At 31.6% G+C, this 22,620-nt stretch overlaps 1 protein-coding gene across 1 annotated transcript in view; it reads right to left on the bottom strand.

The window, feature by feature from the left end:
* LOC149483596 (neo-calmodulin-like) overlaps positions 1-22,620 on the bottom strand; it is a 162,521-nt gene that overhangs the window by 23,341 nt on the left and 116,560 nt on the right. The window lies entirely within an intron of this gene.

Genomic DNA, 22,620 nt, shown 5'->3' with positions numbered 1-22,620 from the left:
AGTAAAATTACCAAAGGCATTCAAAGTAATGCGAAAAACTTTCATTTTAACTTTTTGTACGGTCAGGAGAGCTGAGTGCGGACTCCGTGAAATTCCTGCATTTTCAATTTTACCAACGAACAAAATAACAATACCTTAAATGTGTATATGATAGATAACCTTCTATAGTATTTTAATACCTGAAAGTGTAAAGTACCTTGATTAAATGCATGCTTGAAAACAATGAAGTACTTGAAAATGTCATCGACAGCTGATATCTTTATTATAATCGTCTACTCTATGTAATATTGATTTTTGATGATTCTATAAAGGCAATCTATGAAATGTAGATATAAGTCAATATGTGTTAATTCAATTAATGTTCTAGTCGAATCATTATCAGAACATAAAAAGTAGGTATATTTTCCAAATTATGTTCTATTTGAAAAATCTTCTACAAACGTCGAAATATATCAATCATATTTTTTCATCATTTTCCTAGATCCACAATAATAGTTTGGAATGATAACGATTTCATAATCTCCTCCATTGTTTAAATGACAGTGAAATATGGCAGTTCACACTTAACTTGAATTGGGGACAAAAGTGGGTTTGTAGGTCACAGGACGTTATCTATAATGGACCAACTCCTTCCAAGATGTCGAATGGTTTTTATTGATAAAAAATACTGAGTATTCTAAAAACATATAGGTATATTTTTAATGAAAATTAAGTGGTACGTAATGTTTAAATAATCGTATTTGAAAAACTAGAAATTAATAACTCTAGAAACTACATCTATAACGATATTCAATGATGTTTTTGTAATTGTCGTCTGTTCAGAATATGTATACACTTATGGACATAATATAATATGTATCTTGATAAATTATTCTTCCCAACTTTTCAATAGATACCCATTTCCTATGGGTTGTTCCCATTATACAGGATCAATGGACTGTTCAAGGACACGGATGAAGTCCAGATTTATATACATGTGCTCATGTAAATAAAATATGGTTTTCTCACACTTAAAAACTAAACCTAATCTTCTTTCTACATTATTATATGAATTAATTTTGTTGTCATAAGTTAAATGAAGTTTGCTATACTTAAGAATTTATTAAACTGCAATAGAATGAAAACTTAACCAATAAGGTATAGAAAACAGCTGAACATCATCATTAATTTTATTTTCTAGTGGATTTTGCTTTCAGCCAGTAGCATTTCATAAATTAAATTGTATTGACGAATTAAGTGTTCGTTTAAAACTGTCCATGAGTGTATATCTTTCGAGTCGTGTATGACTTACCTTGATCGCAGTCTAATACGCAGCTAGTGGTAAACTACTGAAAATGCAGATGGTTGACATGACACAAAACTTTGGCAATGTACCTCCACATTCACATAGCAATCCCGATACATTGCCAACAAAAGTAAAATAACAAAATCATCCAAATACAAAATCATCATGAATGGTCAGGCATGATCAAGCATTACATTGTCATTACCTGACTTACACTCCTAAAGCTACTGGTGCTAGCGCTCCGGGCCTGCAAGAAGAAACATTGGTCCTATACACCAAGCACACATAGCCTTTGAGAAGACCAAGAAGATTGACGTGCCACGACACTTGATAATAACCTGGTCACAAATCATAAGAGCGTAAATGATAGACAAGTTTGAGTTGGGCAAATGTATTTTATGTAAGCTGAGCCTTTGTTGGATATAAATCCTAAAGAACGTTAAATTGCTTTCAGTTTGTGAATTATAATAAGTATGATTAATATACAATCCAGGAAAAAAACAAAAGCTTTATCAGCAGATAATCATTAGGCTACTATATTGTGTTTCTCATACTTTGTAATTATATAAATTGGTGTTAACTTGCCACAAACACTCGCAAGAAATTAAATTTTACTTGTGACAGACAATTTGACAAAGGTCTGACAGTTACAACAGACATGGTTGTTGGACAATTTAATAATGGGAAGTTCGTACTAAAGAGATTTGTGACCATATTACTATCAATATAATATATTGTGCAATAGAGTGCATAACAGTCAAGAAAGAAAGTATTCGTGCAGCATATCGACCTTTTTGGTCCAAAACACATAAAACTGTTATTTATTATACATACACACATATATTTGGAACTGCATTTAAAATAATCATGCCAGTAATATGAAAATAACTCTTCATTTACAGTTTCAATAAATACAAGTCCCAAAACACGATAAATAGTTTTGCAAGCATTACGTAAACAGATATAGAAATATATAAGACAGTCATAGATCATAATATATCAGAGGAAATCTAAATAGAATTTGCAAACGTACTCTTTACAGCTTATGAAAATAATAGGTTCAAATGAAATAGCATTAGCGTTTGTTATTACTTTATTAATGTAAAGAGCACTTAAACTGTTTTGTAGAAGCTGACACGTTGGCATACATTTAGCGAAGTTGTACACTCAATTAATTATGGTTTTTGTAGGAACCATTACAAACAATACAAAAGCAGGTAACACTTAAAGCGTTTGCGTTCAACCAGCGACAACATATTTACAACACGTACATTAGTGTCCGTAACAGTGTTCAATTGATGTCAATGATGTGCAAATGTGAATTAAATTGCCAATTTTGAACAATCCTGTTAACAGTTAGTGAAGTGATTAACTGCTTCGTATTTAAAAAGCAATTTGTAGCTCCATAAAAATTGTTGTCTCCGATCGGTAAGCTGTTGTAAAATTTATACACGACTTTACGACAAATAATGCAGGAACAAATCTTGGTTTGAGTTCTTATACAACCAAACAAACCCTCCGATATATTTCCGTAGTTTTTCCTGATTCCTATTTTACGATCACTTTTGGGATATTTTTTTCATATATTACATGAAGGACGCTGTCGCCTATAAGGAAGTTGTATAGCCTTCAAAGAATATATGAATTGTTTTCATATTTTTTCCTGGAGAATTTGCTTTCACTTGAGTGGATTTTTATACCCTAAAACAATTTCATAAACGAATTGCACAGAGCTTATTACAGACATTTAAACATTCAAAGTATGCGATGTAAGATTATACTCTGGTCGATAAAGATGAATAACAACATTCTGTAGTTCATTATCAAATTCTAAGAAAGGTTTCATATAATTTTATCAATAAATTGAATCTCTCAAATGGTGTCTACATCAACTTAAGAATAATTTGGTAATTGAACAAATTAAAGGCAAATTTACTAATAAGAAATCTCAAAATTATATAATAACCTAATCCGATTTGTACATACTCGTTTACCTTCTCATTGAATCAAATGTTTTACAAACCCATAGTAAAGAAAAACAGAAAAGTCTTTTCATTAAAAACAGAAAAGTCTTCTCATAAAAGAAAATGATTTACCAAACATATCGGCCTGCTAGCTAAATAAAAATCTTTAGACGTCGATAAATTGGGATAAAAGGTGAAAGGAAGTCGTAATGAATTATTCATGAAAAGTTATATGCCTTTTTAAATTTAATTTATTACGCCGGCTTTTTAGGGTTATTTAAAAAATAGAGATACGTCATGTGTTACCAAATGGTTGAATTTCGATATTTATTAAGGGAGTTATTATAAGTTAAAAATTAGTAGCAATAAGTTTTAATTAATTATTAGTATTTTTATTTCTGTTTTAAATACATTATAATTCCCGTTTTTTTAAACAAAAGTGAATCCAATTGATTTAAATGTTTGGTTGTTAATATGGATCCAATAAATGTACATTTTACTGAAAGAGAATATTAATTACAATCGTTAAATTATCCTTTTGAGTCAGTTTAATTTAATGTATTTGCAGTAAATGTTATTTATTACTTATTTGGTTTGAAAATATATTGGGATATCATTGAGATAATTTCGACTCAAAAATATATATGTATGTTTTAAAGACTTGTAAATATTTGTAAATAGTAAAAAAATCAGTTTTATTTAACTTTGAAAACATCAATACAATATAAACTTAAAATATAAGATTCTTTTGAAATTTATTTATTTTTATTTGACTTTTTATATATTATAATACAAAATTTTATCCAAAACTAATTGACATGTGTTCGTTTAAAAGAGAATTTGATAGTTATTATTTTAAATACTATATACTGATATATACCTTATAATGATGAAGAACCCGCTTATATTGTAAAGGTAAATAATTCATCGTGAAGTAGGTTATATTTTTCGGCCAACAATAAGGAAGTAACAATAGTACTGGCCGTTCCACGTACTCCTTGCGAACCAATTTCCTCTCTTGGGCTACTTCCGTACTTGGGTACGATTACGATCTTGAAATAGCTGATTTTTTGGACGCAGGGTTTTATACTCGAGTTACGATTACGATTTTTAATAAATTGTTCATTTTAGTTGTCAATTGTTTATTTTACTTTAATTATATTAAAGTAAAAATGTGTTATTTTTTTTACGTACTTAGGAAATAACAATGATAATGCCTTTATTAGGAAATAGGTAACACAATATCAAATGGAAGTAACTTTCGCATTTCTTTTTTTTGTTTGATTTCAAAATTAAATAGTAACCCTCATCTTTTCGAGAACTGAAGATTTCCAAATCTACGTATTTTGTTTATCTTGGTACATGTAAAACAATTTCCATTTTAACTTCAATACAGATAAAAAAACATACAATAACCTACACGGCACACCGCACCACTGCGTTTACCAATTTCCTGCACGAAGCGGTTCCGGCTGAAGTTCTGATCAGCAATTATAGCCCTTTGTTTACTTTACATTGCGTGTTTTGGGTAAACAAATGTTTTTTTCAATTCCACAGAAGCCTATGTAGTGGGAAATGGACGGGTTAAGAATTAATGACACAGTTTTAATCATAGTGATTGGTGGTTAATTAAAAACTTATGTAGGTATGTTAATTCAGAAAAAAAAATGCCAATATAAAAAAAAGATACCAATATTATGCTCTATTATTATAGTATTCATGTTAAAGATTAGTTTTGAACCTTTATTTATTTATTTTTGCCACAAAGGCCAATAATAATATTATAGAGATAGAATATTCTTTAATTTTGTAGTGTAATTTTAATATTGCCTCATAATTAGATATTTTATCAAGACAATTATATTGAAATCATTATCGAAATACAGAATGAGGTAAATGGTCTTCAACTTCCTGTTGTCAGGGGGTGTGCTATACCTATTCTAAAATCTTATCTTTCCCCCCTCCCTCTCACGCGTATGTCTCGTCCCCCCCCTCCTTTTCACGGGAGGTGAGAAACATCCGCTTCGAGGATTACATACTATTGTAAGATCATTATGTCACATCCTATCAGATAGGTGGTTGACGTTGCTTAAAACACATACATGTTCTTACAATTACTCTGAATTTAGGGAAATAATTTAGGATAAGGCAATAAGGTCGATCAAAATGTAGAGACAAATATTTTGGTCGACTGCGCCTGTTTTGAGAGGCATTTAGACGTAAACGCTACTGTATAGTTTTACCTTCCTATTATCCAATTTTTGTAATTAAAATGACTCTTGGTTTTATAAAATTTATTAAAAGGTACCTTACACGTAATTTTAAAGTTTCATGCTTACCTAATTAATTGTAGACTAAACCGACTCAGGTTTCTTTTTATTTTATATACTAGCTTCCGCCCGCGACTCCGTCCGCGCGGATGTCGGTCTTCGCGTGGATGGTTTATTTCTCCATTTTGAGTAACTCTGACAATGACATCTTATAAATATCTATTGGACCCAAATACGGCTAGGCCTATATATGTAATACGCAACGTGTGTTCGCGGTTCTACAGAACAACGTCTATGGATAAAACTGAAAAATTAAGATTAATTTTTTTTTACGTATTTTTCCAGGATAAAAAGTATCCTATTTTACGCCCAGGATAATAAGGTATAATTATACCAAGTTTCATCGAAATCGAACCGTTAGTTTTTACGTGATGCCTGAACATACAGACAGACAGACAAAAATTTTTTTAATCACATATTTGGGTTTGGTATCGATCCAGTAACACCCCCTGCTATTTATTTTTTCAATATTTTCAATGTACAGAATTGACCCTTCTACAGATTTATTATATGTATAGATTTTTGACTTTTAAAATATTAAGGGCTTGGTCTAGTAGTGCAAACAAATGCATCCTGTCATCCTATATGTAAATAATACAAATGTACTAAGTGAAAGTTGCTCCACTTAATTTTTAAAAATTAAATCATTCGTATAATTTAATATTCGTAATAAGTACCAAAAATGACAATTTGAAACAATTTTCGTGAAAATTACACCGGGTGATTTTTTTTATCAGTACACAAATTTGCGAATACTGTCTATTGATATCTTCAACTTCATGTTTATATAACTGATCAACTTTTACAAAGAAATTTGGACGAAATATAAAAAAAAATAAGCTTTCCATACAAAATGCATAACTCTATACATTTTTTTCGACCTAAGTTTCTTAGTGAAAGTTGTTCAGTTTAACTAATAAAACGGATAAACAAATTTTGTATATAATAAAAAAAATGTAATGTTTGTGTTAAAAAATTATAAAATAGAAAAATACGCAAATGAAAACAAAAGATATTTATTTCTGACTAGCTTCCGCCCGCGACTCCGTCCGTGCGGATGTCAGTCTTCGCGTCTTCTACAGATTTATTATATTATGTATAATATATAGATTTATATTTATAAACCTAATAAATCTTTTGCTAGAATTCTGATGCTTTATCGGTTGCACTGGATTTATCTCTTTTTTTTCAATCGCTTGAATGATATAGGATGGGTCCTTGATGGGCATCGAATGCAGCTGAAGTCTCGAATCAATCAATTCTGACAGTAGGCAATTTATGTAAAATCTTGATAATGGTCCATCATTTTATTTTGCCTAAACGTTACATACTTTTTTATATATTCTATTTTTAACGAATGATTCACTCCAGTCCAAACAGCAAATAAGCAGACTTCTGCTTCTGCAACGTTTAGTTGTCCCTGAATTTGGAAAAACTAGTCATGATTCTTATCTATGACAAAAGAGTTATTTTTTGCATTGTATTTCAAATATTAAATTTTTTTTAACCGCATCTTCCGCATTCATGTCTTTTGCCGGAATTAGACATTTAACTTCTACTAGTCCCATTTTCCCTTTTTGATATGGGAGTGTATAAAGTAAATTTTTTAGATATTTCTCGTTATACTTTTAAAAAGCTATTATTGTCATTTTGCTCATTAGGTAAAGTAATTTCGATATCAGTTTTAAGTTTTTTGATACCTGCAATAATAACGTCATAATCACCTGCACATACTTATCGATTACACCCTGTATACAATCCACCATCCACATTCATAATGTTTTCCTGTCCTCCTCTCCTTTACGCTGTTCACCGATACATTTTAAATGAGTAAATCTGCTACCACTGAAGGATGTTTCATTGTGATCAGCAAATTTTCACCACTGTTGTCGATTATTTGTTTTTCATTTTTAATCAGCAATTGGGAATCATCAGTTTTGGTTTTTTTGCAGATTGGTGATGTACCCTAACAATACGTCGAAAAGGGAAAGCATCAACGAATTATCGTTTTCGTCCTCTTTTTTTATTCTTCGCGTCTCTGTTACTTCTGTTTGTTTAGTTCTCAACACCCACTGAATTTTCTATGTTATTGTGATCTTCCATTACATCTGAGTTTTGATGATGTGCTAATAATCCATTCGTTTTAATATTGGTACTTAGAGTTGGTAGACTAAACTAGAAATGGCGGACTAAATTTGTCAGCGCATCTGTAAGATCAGAATATAAAACCAACATCCTGTATTTAAGTTACAAAATTAATAATCAAACAACATGCCGCTACGTTGAAAATGACTAGAAGAAAAAATTAAAACACCTCGGATCAATTTTGGAGTAAACAAATCATTTTCCCCGTATGGGGATTTCCCCGGATGAACTTGGGAAGTTCAAGTTCTCAATACAAGTTTATATTATATTTCGTATTTCTCAAACGAAAAATAAACATTTTTGGAACTTCAAAAAAATTATATTATAAGAAAATTTATGAGCTTACTTTAGTTTTAAAGAAATATACATCCCTTTACTGACACCCCGTAAAATAAAGAAATTGTTGCCAATCACCTTTGCAATCTATTTGGTTTCATTAACTTTATGTTCGAAGATAATTTTTGAAGTGAAACTTCTTTATCGGGGGTGGACAAAAATTTTGTGAGACATTTTTTGCGTTACGCCGCGCGCGTTACATTTTTTGCGTTACGCCGCGCGCGTTACATTTTTGCGTTACGCCGTACTCGTGACATTTTTTTTCTTATCCCTACCACGCGTGATTCGACGTATACTTTCTCCAGCGGAGTAGGGATATCGTATATATAATCCGCCTAAGTCGAAATCTTTATAAGCTGAAAACGGCAGTGGCCGGCGTAAATATTCAAATAGGTAGCGAGGAGCGAAGCGACGAGCATCTTAGGTTAACTTTTGAACTACCGCACGAGCCGAGCGAGCGAAGCGAGCGAGTTGCAGCAGCGGCCGGTGTAAATATTTAAATAGGTAGCGAGGAGCGAAGCGACGAGCATCTTAGGTTAACTTTTGAACTACCGCACGAGCCAAGCGAGCGAAGCGAGCGAGTCGCGGCAGTGGCCGGCGTAAATATTCAAATAGGTAGCGAGGAGCGAAGCGACGAGCATCTTAGGTTAACTTTTGAACTACCGCACGAGCCGAGCGAGCGAAGCGAGCGAGTTGCAGCAGCGGCCGGTGTAAATATTTAAATAGGTAGCGAGGAGCGAAGCGACGAGCATCTTAGGTTAACTTTTGAACTACCGCACGAGCCGAGCGAGCGAAGCGAGCGAGTTGCAGCAGCGGCCGGTGTAAATATTTAAGTAGGTAGCGACGATCGTGTGACTAACGTATTTCTTTAATATTGTATATAGTAAATTATTTTTTGAAAAATAAGGACATAAAGAAGTTTCACTTCTTACGTGTGTACTCTAGTACACGCACACATTTTTTTTTTTTTTAGTAGTTACACGCGTATTTTTTTCGTTTATTTTCCATATCGAAATCAAATGTTTAAAAATACGAATATTTGCACAAAACTAAGATAAAAATAATCAATTAACAAAAATATTAAATATAAAGAAGTAGAGCAACTTTCACTTCGGTATGAAGGAAAATCGAGCGTAGAGCACACGTCAGAACGCTCCGGCCCAAGGAGCGCGACTAAAGAAATTCGCTAGGATTTTTCCTAATTATTTTAAATATTTTTTTAATATTTAAAGAATTATCAAAATTAAAAAAAAAAAATTTAAAGGATTAATACTCATTGGTCTTCAACCAACTCGAATAAATTAATGGAAAAAATAACTTTTAGCAGTATTTATCAATAGATTTTGTAAGGCAAAAAATGGGAAATTTAATGAATTTATAACGTTCTAATTAAGAAAATCATAAGTTTTTCGGCAATTGTATTCAGCAGTTTTTAATAACGACTATATAAGGATAATAATGTGCTGATCAGATTGTGTAAATTGTAATCGGTTGCAACGTAGTGAGTGCACAAACTTAGCTCGAAATGTCTTTGGGGGAAAGAGACTTATCTTGAAGGCCTGATTAAGGTAAAATAAAGTAACTTTATAAATGTGAAAAAATTCACGCGCATTGCGTATATAACACTAATTGATAAACAAGAAAAAAAAATTCAGTTTATCATTTCATTAGCCGGGAAAAAATTGTCAAATAACTTGTTGAAAACGCAATTTTGCTAGACTGCAGCCTTAAGGTAATAATAAATTATGTGAACGTGAAATGGCAAAGAATAACTTAACACAGTACCCACGAAGGGTCCCATAGAGGCGAGCCGGAACACAACTCGACGTCCCTTTTCCCGCAGGTCTACAGGATTACCCTACTAAAAAGGTCTCAATGGCTGTTGTAATATTCCTTGTAATTGTATTAATTAAGGGAGTGTTTTATTGATATATTTTGATTACATTTTATTAATTGTATTACATAAAGTTTATTAGAAAGAATCATCAATGTTAATAGATATACCTAATAGGTACAAACGTCAAAAATGCAATAAATAATTATTTTTCACAAAGAACAAAACCGCCCAAGACATACATAGGTAAGTACAGTCCAAGGTACAGTCGAATTCAGGATCACCTTTTTGAAAGTCGAATGAAAATTTTTTTTTAAATAAACGATTTTTTTAGGAATAGTTATTCCTCGTTTATCTTTTCATACCATTTATAACCGAATAAGCAAACAATAGTACCTATCCGTAACATCTACGTTATACTCCTAACTCTGGGAAAGGTTTAAGCTCCTACATGTTTATACGCTCGAAATTTAGGATTATACAGATTTAGGCGTTTTCTAACGGTTAACCCTGCAAAGTTTAATTTATTTGTGTAATCGTATTTAACAGTAACTTTTTGCTGGGTGTTAGGTTTCTGTTTTGCTCGCGTACTTATTTGTTTTGAGTTATTTATTGTTCGAGTAAGTTTTGAAGGTTTAAATTACGTTTTATAAAATACATTGATATGTAAAATTGCAATATGTATTGGATCCATTAAGTAGGTAGTCGTGTACTGTAAATTAAAAGAATATTTTGCCTTTAAAATAAATAATATTTAATATTTTCTAATTAAATATTATTACTCAGGTCATGCGATTATTGTTTTCAATTATTGTTGTTAAAAAAACAGCATTTTTTTCTCAAGTATATTTAATTACACACTTAATATTAAATATTTTGCTTCTACATATTATTATATATATACATATACGGATTATAGACGCATCGTTCGTTATGAGAAAAGGTGTTTAGTGTCATGAAAAAGAGCGTTTGTGCCGAGCACACGTGTCAGAAGTGAAACTTCTTTACCGAGATTCAAAGATACCAAAATCGTCGCCTTACTCCATGACGTGACGGTATTGCCATGGCGAGAGCTTGAAATTTTACTCTCAGCGCGCCTAAAAAAGTTTCACTTTAATAATTGTTGTTATTAGGTATATAAAATCTAATGGTTTATATTCGTTTGTTTTCTATAATAAATCGTATCAGTTAAACTAACACAACGAACTGTCAAAAGTTATTATGGGATTTTGCTTTGTACGAGGAAATTTTTCCAATTTTCTTTTCGTAGAAGGTTCACGATCCAACTTCTTATTTTTTATTTATTAAGATAAATGTTAGGACATGTGTACGGTATGTTATTTTTAACGATCTGTTATTTATTTGTTATTTTAATTTTTCAATATTTATCCTCGCAAAGTCTACGATTTTGACTTTGCAAGTTTAGGTTCACACACATTATTCATTTGATTAACAAATTATCCTTTTTTATAGTTATATGCCGTACGAATATTATAAAGCTTTAAAAATGAATAGCATACTTAGTTTATTATTATTTTAGTGAGCATCGTACAATATTTTTTTACGATTAAATATTATAAACAACAACACAATATTTGTAACAAACACAATGTTTAAAATCAATACGATTACTACTTATCGAAATATAAATCACGCAACTACAAAAAACATTACATTCAATTCTCAATTAATTTATTGACCATCTATTATCCTAGACTTAAACATAATTGGATTAATATAATATGAATGGAATAGCCTGTAATTCGTGTCAAGATCCCTGTTAAATTGTACCCCTTGTTAGAGTAACATGACCTCGACGTTGGAATCCAATGGATTTATGTTTTGCCTTTATACTAATCTGGTGCTATTTGTGTTTTCTTGCATTGATATTTATTATTTATATTAATTAATTTTTCTAGTATTAATAAGGTTTTTTAGGGTGGAATGTTAATTGCTACGCGATCTACGAGACAGCAATTATTGTCAACCAATATTTTCAGTTTCAATTGAATATTAATACAATATATTCATATATTTAAAATGTTTTATTATTTCATCATTCCAGCCTTTCAGGACGTCCACTGCAGGACATAGGCCTCCCCCAAAGATTTCCAAAACGACCGATCACCAGCGGCCTGAATCCAGCGGCTCCCCGCCACTTTGATCAGGTCGTCTGTCCATCGCGTTGTAGGCCGTCCCACACTTTTATTATTTATGTTTTAGAAATATTATGAATAAGATTGAATTTTAATACTAGAAAAATTAAGCTAGTCTATTATCAAGTCGTTTTTTAAAGCAATTTTTCCCGAACAATTAATCATTGTGTTATTTTAAAATTACGTTATTGAAAATTAACGGAAAAAAATTTTCACGACAAAAAGCTCCAATTCCAGTTATTCAAAAAAAAAACAACAGCAATACACTACATATTATTTAAATGTCTTTACTAAAAGCTTTCAAGCTTTTTCACTTAAAGCTTTTACTTCACTTAGTTACTAAAAGTAGGTACACAATTTTAAAACCAAACTGTTTAAACGGTAGCTTTGTATATAAAAACAATATTAAAAGCTAAAAACTCATAGTTTCAGAGCGAAAATTAAAGTAGAAAGTAAAAAAACTCATTAAACACAAAGTCTGTAATGGTTTTAGTCAGCCCACGACCGGATACGGCGGCGCTTGTTCATATAGCGGCCGCTTTTACACCGATGCGTATCAACTTTTCAATTAATTTGGTTTTATTTTTTGTTTGGTACGTTTTACTAGTATACTCTACAGTATTGGAATGGACGTTGTTATTAATATGAACTTATTTATCGTATAAATGTTAATGTTTGTTAATTTGTTTTTTAAGCAGGTGTATGATTTTTATCTAGTTAGAAAATTACCTTCTTTTGATTCGATCCTAGGGTTTCATAATTTCGTGATAGGTACTGTATTATCTATACATATAATAAAATCGTAGGAAAGTCAAAACTGTACATTGAATATTTTTTTAAAAGAATACATAATCCATGATCTATAATCGATATAGAAGCCAAAAATATAGTTTTTAGAATTTTTGTCTGTTTGTCTGTTTGTCTGTTTGTCTGTTTGTCTGTATGTTTGTCCGAGCTAATCTCGAAAAGTACTGCATAGATTGACTTCAAATTTTGCATGAATATTACTAACAGGTCGTGTGAGGTTTTTTTAAACATATTATCATGCTATCATCTCCGGGGGAGGAGCTGTGAACCTTTACTTTTCTTACGTATTCCGTGTACTACGACAGCGTACAATCTAAAGACTCATGTTTAAATGTTGTTTTTGAGTAAGCCATGCTATTATCTAGCTTTACACTATAAAAACTACGTCATTTACGTAATTTGGGCAGAGAAACTGTTTAATGAATCTTAGTACTATAAAGACAAATTTGATTCAGCGCCATCTATGAGATTTCGTAAAAATCAAATCAAACACAATGTTAAAAATTAATAATTTAAATATAATTATGTTATTTATTTATTTAACTCTTTAACCCATAATAAATCTTCCCTTCCCTATAAGGTGCGCTTATATAATTCGTGTGAATATACTACATTTTTAAAAGTGAGGGTAGATGTATATTATTTTAAGTCAAACTAGACACCATTACAGTTAATCTAATATTGATTGTGTTCATTGGTTACATTTTTAAAAATCTTCGTGTTTTAATAATTCGATCACGAGGCGGGACTCTAATACAAAAAGGTTAGTTCGTTGATAATTATTATTCCTTCGTCATTTACATGTTGTTAGTAAAAATATACTTTGACTGTTAATACTTTTGTTCAGTATTTATCTGTATGATTATTGCTTGGTAATTAATATATTTTCATGTCGTATACCTAATTATAAACATAAGTGTGATGTGAAACTAGCTGGATTTATTTTTACACACTCACAGTCTTATATTTTGTGTTAATGTTAAAATAGTATTAATAGTGTAAATCATAATATTTTTTCAAAGTTAAAAATATTTCCTTTTTTCTGATGGTGTTGCCATCGAATTAAACCGCGCTGTCGTTTCGTTCACAAAAAGTCATGTTATTAGGACCGAATATGTAGCCGCCTCAACTTACGGAAACGAGAGTAACCTGCGTTGTCTGTTAGTTATTATATAGTCGAATTTAACGTTACATGGAAATTGGAATCTAAATATATGTATACCTACTTATATTAAATCTGTAGAGGTCAATTCTGCACATGAAATATATTTCCTAAATAACTATCACGAGGTGATTAGAGATCGACATCGACGTCAAAAATGTTTGTCCGTCTGTCTGTCTGTATAACCGTTATAGAAACAAAAACTACTCGACGGATTTAAACGAAACTTGGTACAATTATTTTTCATATTCGTGAGCAGAGCAGCAACTCCATTTTTAAGCTTTCGTCGCGTGTGCGTTCTTAATGCGTGTATCTTAATGGTTAAAGCTACACAGAAATCAAGTATGAAAGAAATGTTCTCCATATTATATAAAAAATATCTCCCGACATCATAAATGTCTATCTTTTATGGTTGAGCTTAGGAGTTCAAAGCTTTCTGATTATATTTGTCTACTAGCTGTCCCCGCGACTTCGTTCGCGTGGAATAGTGACTATGGGACCTATGACCATGGGCTCAGGGTGGGGCAACAATAAAAAATCATTTTTATTTTCATGCTCCCACTCCCGCGCCCACTCGCACTCCCACGCCATATGCCACGTTCAGTCCCAATCCCACGCCCACGCCCACTCCCCTTCACAATTAGTACCTACCAGATCAAAGCCAGGGTAAGCGCCCCACCCAGCCCCACCGTGGCTACGCCCATGCTGAATTACTACTTAACATACAATTATTGAGTAAATACGTACAACCATACTGTACTGTTGTACTACCATAAATAATTAAAAGAATTGTTATTAAAATTTCTTACTAAACTGAGCTAAAAAACGTACCAAATTATTAAAGAAAATCAAGAAATGAAATGCCTAACCTATACCAAATAGTTACTACATATTGTAATTAAAAATTATGATTAGTATATAATATCGAAAATCAAAAAAGAAATGCCTAACTAATTCTACGTAAAATTTCTTTTAAATTATGTCATATTATTTTTTAGGAACCAGGGGGGGGGGGGAGAGGAGCAAATTCTATTTCCTTCCTTTCTTAAACGGATGTTTTTAATAATCTATGGTGTAGCCAGTAGCCACTGATCAGCTTAATCGATACTCAGTTTTTATCAAATCCAGAAACAAATCCAAATTAGATCTTTCCTGTCTCACGCACGTAACTAAAGGCTGAAGAGAGAGAGAGCACGTAACTAAACCGTTTAGACGAAGAAAAGTGTATAGAAAAAGGAATAAATAATTTCATAAACTTCCCGACGATCTTTAAAAATAAATTATAACTTTCATTTTTTTCATTCCCACTTTTACCCCTATGTAGGTATAATAAGTGGATGAACCAATTTTGATACACTTTATCTAAGAACCAGCGTCGGAAAATATTCTGCCTAACAAAAAAAACCGCATCTAATTCGGTTTACCTGTTAGCCAGCTACGGTGCCATAGACAGACACACACACACACACAGAAATACATAGCGGTCAAACACATAACACCAGTCTTTTTGCGTCGGGGGTTAAAAATATAATACGACATAATTTAAAGGACATTTTATGTGGAAAATTTAATACACCAGGGTAGATAATTTTTGAAACAAAAAAAAATCGCAGTAGGATGAAACCCATTAGAAAAGGATATGATAAAAATGTAAGGAAAAATAAATTACGGTCAATCGGAGTTCGGGAAGTGGGAGGGGGGAGCTTTTAAGAGAAAAAAATGGTTTTTCTCGATTTCTCGATAATAATAACACCTGCTAATTTTTTTCTACATATTTTAATTGTACAGACATCACTTTTCCACAATTTTATTATATGTATTGATGATGATGATTGAGATTATAACACTCTTAGTCCGTTTTAATTTTTATTCACCCGCATCAGTGCCACCTAAAAAATCTTTATATATCGAAATTCGAGCAAAGTTAAGAAAATGAGAAATAAGAGTTCTCAAGGATCGTTAGAGATAAGAGGCTTACTATTGACCGAAAACAACATGTGTTATGTCGAACCTGAAACCGCTTCACAACGAGAATTGCGGCTCACAGCTGACCGCGAACGGCATGTACTATCCTGTGAGACCGAAACCTTCACTGAGGGTATATATAACGTCTCACAGCTGATCGCAAATGGCATATTGTACTATCCCGTGAGACCGAAACCCTCACTGAGAGCGAATTACGTCTCACAGCTGATCACGATCGTCATATTTTATCTCGAGAATTCTGAAACTTTTACTCAATATGAAGACCGTTTGACAAATAATAGGGTGCACCATAATATTATTCGATCTCTCGAAGATGAACATGAGCATAAGCAATGACTAGAGTAGGGACGCGAATATTACCATTATTTGAGACAAGAACGATTAATAAGTTTGTTTAATGAAAGATTAAGAATTGAAACTATTGGTCTCTTTAAACGGACGAATAGCGAGAGGCCCGTCTTATTGCAGACAGATTTCGACATAGTCTTAATGACTTAGAGGTAAACATAGAAGATCAATCTACAAATTCGGTGGTGTGGTCCGACAAAATAATATAAAAGTGGGTTTGCTTATAACCTCACAATTGATTACAGATCATCTTCTGTATAGGCGATATTAACGTAGTATGTTCTTTTTGTAATGCTTTAAAGTGGAGTAAGGAGTCGGCTTTCGTTTGAAGATACGCCGGAACCTTTGAAATCACTGCTTTTAAGTTTTAGAGGAACATGTGCAATCTAAACAGTTCTTAGACAATATTAGCTCTTATAGTATTGCGTTTTAAATGATCCTTTGGTGCTCAACAATTATCAGATGCTCCTTTCATTCTTACTTTTAAGATACAAGGTCAAGTTTATCATTTGATAGGATCCCTTTTGCCTGAAGGCCAACCTAAGTTTCTTTAAATATATTTTGTATTCGACTACGACGAATAATCGAATACAAGAAATCAATATTTCTCGAATTTAAAACTGAACTCATTTCACAATTTTAGAACATGTTAATTCATCAGGTTAATCCGTATATATGCGTTTTAAATCGACATTAGAAGCTTTTCCTCAAGATGGTGATATTAATATAAAATTGGTATAAATGCCGATAGACGGAAGTCTATCAGCACTCAGGAATTCCCTGAGCGTGTTATAACGCCCAGGCCGCAGTATTACAATTTTTCCTACAGTAGGGCGACGAATGTATTTTCGCATAGCAACGGAGGGGAACTCGTGGGGGGTAAAGTGACGCGGGCCACGTACCACAAACATGTTTAGTTTGTGGTACCGAGCGCGAAAGAAAGTCATCGTGTTTTTAGTAAAGTTACTATGTAAACTAACGTAATTTATTACTTAGGTACATATTCTATAATGGTGCGCTCAAACTGTTAATCTAAATTTAATTTAGATTATTATTTTAATTACTAAGAAATGTAGAATTTAAATCACATTCATTCGTGTTTTCCTCAGATATTCGATGTCTATGATTTTCGATGATTTTAAGATTTTCTTATCAGAGTATTCAATTTTAATGTAGTTAAATTTTATAAGAGACAATTTAAGAACATTCAAAAATAAAGTGTCACGTATTTTTTTTAAACGACGAATGACGAAAAACGACCGAATCGCGGACGAAGTCGCGGGCAACAGCTAGTTACATTATAAAGGAATAACTATCATTCATTTTAATTAATATTTTTAACCATTCGTTTTAAGATATTTAAAGACATGTGAGAGAGGGACAGTCTTTTTATAACCTTACAGAAATATTGTGCTTTCTAATGAATTATTTATCAATAGTTCCTCACATTACTAAAACGTCTACTTTACGTTGCATTTACGTTTTTTTTAATAAAAAATCTTCGTTTCAAACCGAAACATAACTGAAAAAATGTTTTGTTTCAACCAAAAGCCTTCTCTGAATTACGGTGTGAGCGACTGCCCATAATCACATAACGTAAGCGACGTGGCTTAATGAGCAATTTCCTTACGAACTTAACTAATGAACTGTTCTAGAAACCTCTTTATATCGTCCACCGTTTTTGTAATTGAAAGGCGATAAATACATTGGAAATTAATATCTATTTATAGGTAAAATATGAATAATAGAGTATGATGAAAAAATGATAATATAATACTGTCACACCATTTGGGTTAATCTTAAGAATATAAGTTTATATTTTCTTATTTTTTCTTCCCGCAATGTCTATATTGTCCACAGTTTTGTTTTAGCTACCTACCTACATTTTTTGTAGCATTATAACTCAAAATAATATACGGTAGGATAGTTTTCTTACTGCAATAATTTTCGCTGCTATAATATTGTACCTATTTTATAATCAGAATATTGCAAAAGTATTTTAAACTAAAAAGAAGAGAAGAACAAATGTATTGTATCATTTAAAAACTCTTTACCTACTCTAACTCTAGTGTTAAAAAATAAAATTATTCTATTATTGTTTAATTGAACTTTTAAATCCTGAATGCAGTAACAGCTGGACTCAATCAAGTCTAGACATTCTTGAATTCAAAATGTTACACCCAGAGCGTTAAAGTTTAACTGGCGCATCGATTTTACCTTAGTTAACGAATTTACTGCTTATGAGTTAAACTTAGATTAACGAACAAATTCCGAGTACCATTTAAAATTATAAGGAGTATTAAGACAAATTCACACACTATAATAATCGAAGTTCCTATATTTAACGTCTGTTAAAGCTCTGCGCCATCATTTAAAAGAATTTACTGTACACAAGGACATTTATTAGGACAAAATAAATGAACAAATCCGAGTAACATGTAAAATAATCAGGTTTATTAAGTCAAATTTAGAAACTATGACTGAAATTCCTATATCTATAGTCTCAAGTCTGTTAAAGCTCTGTGCAATCATTTTATAGAAATGGTAAAAAATCTCTGAAATAATATTTTAATAAAATCATAAACAATAAATCATTCATTTTAATGTAATATTCACATTCATAAGGACATGTATTTCGACGCTTCAAAAACTGAAATTCCGATTCATAAAGTCCGTTAAGCTCTGTGCAATCATATAGAAAAAAACGGTCCAAATATTTGAAATAATATTTTAATAAACCCATTAACAATAACATAATTCATTTCAGTATAATTTTCACATTCATTAGGATTAGTCTCTATTAATTATAAATTATAATTAAAATTTCTTATTAATTTCTACTAAGGATACTGAACATAAATTTCAGAAAGGATAATTATTATTACACTGATAACCACTTTTCACACATTGGCATATTATAACCAGTGAAGAGTGTAATTAAAGATTTAAGACACAATTTTCATCTAGTAAATTATTAATTTATATTGTAGGATTCAAATAGAGATTATATTTTTAGCATTAGTATTAATTTCAAATATATGTTAATCATCTTTCGCTTTAGCACTTCTATTACCACCTAATTTTTCACAATCCCAAAAATAATCACAAATTCATAACTTTTTGACACACAAAAATATTACCTATATGGAATCTGTTTATAATAATACCTTGCTTCTATTCCTTGGATCTCTGAAATCTTCCTTAGATGCCTTCCGCCGCTTGTCTTTCAAGATCATACGAGCTGCTGCGAACGCCATTTTGTTTACACACACACACACAACACTATATAATATATACGTATCACAGACGAGTTTGAATTGACTAACAATTGATTTATTTACTTCGATGTTGCGGTTCTATAACTATACTTTTACGATGGTTCGACGTATTGTTGTTTGTTTGTTTTAGAGATTTTATTGCTTTCTTTTGTGTCTGTGGAAAAATGTTTGTTAATTAATAGTGATGGAGATATCATGTGAAGCGTGCATTTAATTACAATAATGGCTTGCTGTATTTTATTGTTAGTAATTCGGTTAATTAAAATAAACAGCTCATTTTAACTGAAATATTAAATATAAACTACCTTAATATTCCTAGCTAAAGAAATAATGACGTCAAATATATGAATGTCGTTTTGAACTGAAAAGTCTATCATAATATTACTATTAAATAGAACACAGACGTTTTGAATGCTTTTCAAAGAATGTCCTGGCACGAGTGGAACAAAAACCCACCACAAAATGGAGAAAACATTAAACTTGTGCCTCATTCACGAAAATAATACATCTTGAAATAAAAGGCACTAATTTTTTGTTCATTTTGATATTTCGTGACCGCGCTCATTGAACAAGCCATCACGTTAATTATATTTATGAATAAATCGCGTTGAAATTTCGTTAATATAATATTTTCCAAGGTCTTATTATGGCTTGAAATTTGTATTATTTTCATTTGAATGCGTGCATGATGTAATCGCTTGGTTCAAACTTTATCATAATAAACCGTTATCAGAAAAAGTTTTATAAGGTTTTCGACTTCCGCATTGTTGGTAAGAACTTACGTCAAAATTGATCAACCCTTCGGCTTCAATTCAAAGCTCTTTTGCCGCTCTATAATGTCTCATATGACACGGGTATTTCTGACTTTTTATATTTTCTTGGGAGTGCAGAAAAGGCAGAAATTGACTGACTTCTAAAACTATGGAATTAACAATTCATTTATTAATCTAAGGAAGTATTTGCAGGTTATTTGGAAAGAAACCGGTACCATTCATATCATAAATTCAGTCTGAGTTAATATTTACACATTTAAGATGGCTCTACAAGGATTGTTAAGCTTATAATTAGGTTAAGTCTTGTAAAATGTAATAACATTTTTATAACAATTTTTATATTTTCAGAATCATGATTGTCTCGCGGAGAGACGGGTTAGTTTGAGCGTATTTTTCAACCTTTTTTTCATTATACTTGTATACGCATTAAGTCAGCTTATTCTGTGTTTACTTCAACACAATTCTTGCTTAACATTCTAGTTAAATTGTCAACAATATGTTGAGATGTAACAAAGGATTACACACCATTAAGAGGCGACAACAGCTTAACTAAATTATACTCAAGATAGGCTTCGAAATAGATAAGGATAAGGATATACTGACGGAAACTATGCTAATCTACTAGTTATCTATTTTCGTACTGTAAGGATTTGAATTTTGTTTGTTTGTACCTAGTAAGCTACGAAAATAGCTAAGTGGTTTTGAAAATTCTTCCATTAGGCGAGACATAGGCAATATTTATTTATTATTTTCATCGCGGAATCTGGGCTCGGTTTATAATAACAACAGCATAATAATAACAGGTTAATCATCAGAATAAATAAAAATAAATGGTGGCATTGTGAAGTAATGTTTTAAAGTGGAATACATTGTTTTAAAATTTAAAATATGCGACTAATATTTGTATAAAAGTTAAGAATTTACTAATATAGTTTAGCCCATGTGTTGTTTGTTAGTGTTAGATATCATATTATTATAGACAGCACAGAAATTTTGCAGGCTCAGAAGACCAGAGTTTTGCTCTTAAAATAAATAGTTTGCATAACGCTGACTTCATATATCTCTTGTCTTATTACATCCACAATTCACAAACACTGACTCTTCAAAATAAGAGAGACGTAGGAAAACGAATGTAGTATTTATTTGGCCATGCCAAATTGTCGCTTGCTTTTAAGATAATTACAATTTTTGTTGTTTATGATATCTATTCGTTAGTGTAGTAAGTACCTACTTGGTATACGTATAAAAATCCTTAGTTTTATAGCATATGGAGAATTATAAGAAATATAGCTAGTAGAAAAGACTGCTCCATTACATGTTCATCTACACTTATTTTTTAATATTATAAAGCTGAAGATTTTGTTTGTTTGTTTCAACGCGCTAATCTCAGGAACTATTGGTCCGATGTGAAAAATTATTTCGGTGTTAGATAGCCCATTTATCGAGAAAGTCTATAGGCTATATATCATCACGCTACGACCAACAAGAGCTGAGCAATGCGGGTAAAACTGCGGGGCACAGCTAGTAATGAAATATAGTCAGTGCAATAGATTTGAAATGCATTTACCCCATGTCAAAATGGGTCACGGAACAATATTTTATGATACTAGTAATAACAATGAAAATATAAAAGGTGCCATAAAGTATTCGGAAAAAGGCTATTTGCTTGACCTCCTTTCATAAGTGCTTCGCGACTAAGTAATGAATATTGAGTATAAACGGCAGATTGACGGACTATAAAGGCTATAGTAATGATCTCATGTTATTTAATATGTTAACGGTACAAATATTTGCATTTTCTTTCTTCTTTCTTACTATGTTATAATTAAAAATTTTGTGTCTATTTTCAATGTTAAGCCCAGAATTTACTACACGTACCGCAAGCCTTGCATCGAGCCATACCCATCTAAGAAGAAATCCATCAATATCCTACGAGCTACGAACCGTAACCCGAACTTAAAATTAAAGCATTCACACTAAGCATTCACATGCAGATTTATCTGCAGACTTGTCGCACGCGAGTACACAATGTGTCTAATTTTATTTACAGATTTTATTCCCGTAAGTACCAAACAAATACCAAATGATAATTGATGTGGCATAACTAAATGTAGACAGATATTTTCTAATATTTTAGATATGAAAAAGAGATAAACTTCAAAAGCCAATTATCAAGACGCATTTGCCTCTATTCCCGTTAGAGTCATAAAAATAAA

The sequence above is a fragment of the Colias philodice genome, chromosome 13 (assembly GCF_061535455.1).
Source record: "Colias philodice isolate Cphi_HAF_F1 chromosome 13, ilColPhil1 Martin Lab GWU primary, whole genome shotgun sequence".
Classification (NCBI taxonomy): Eukaryota; Metazoa; Arthropoda; class Insecta; order Lepidoptera; family Pieridae; genus Colias; species Colias philodice.
This window is presented reverse-complemented; position numbering and strand designations above follow the sequence as displayed.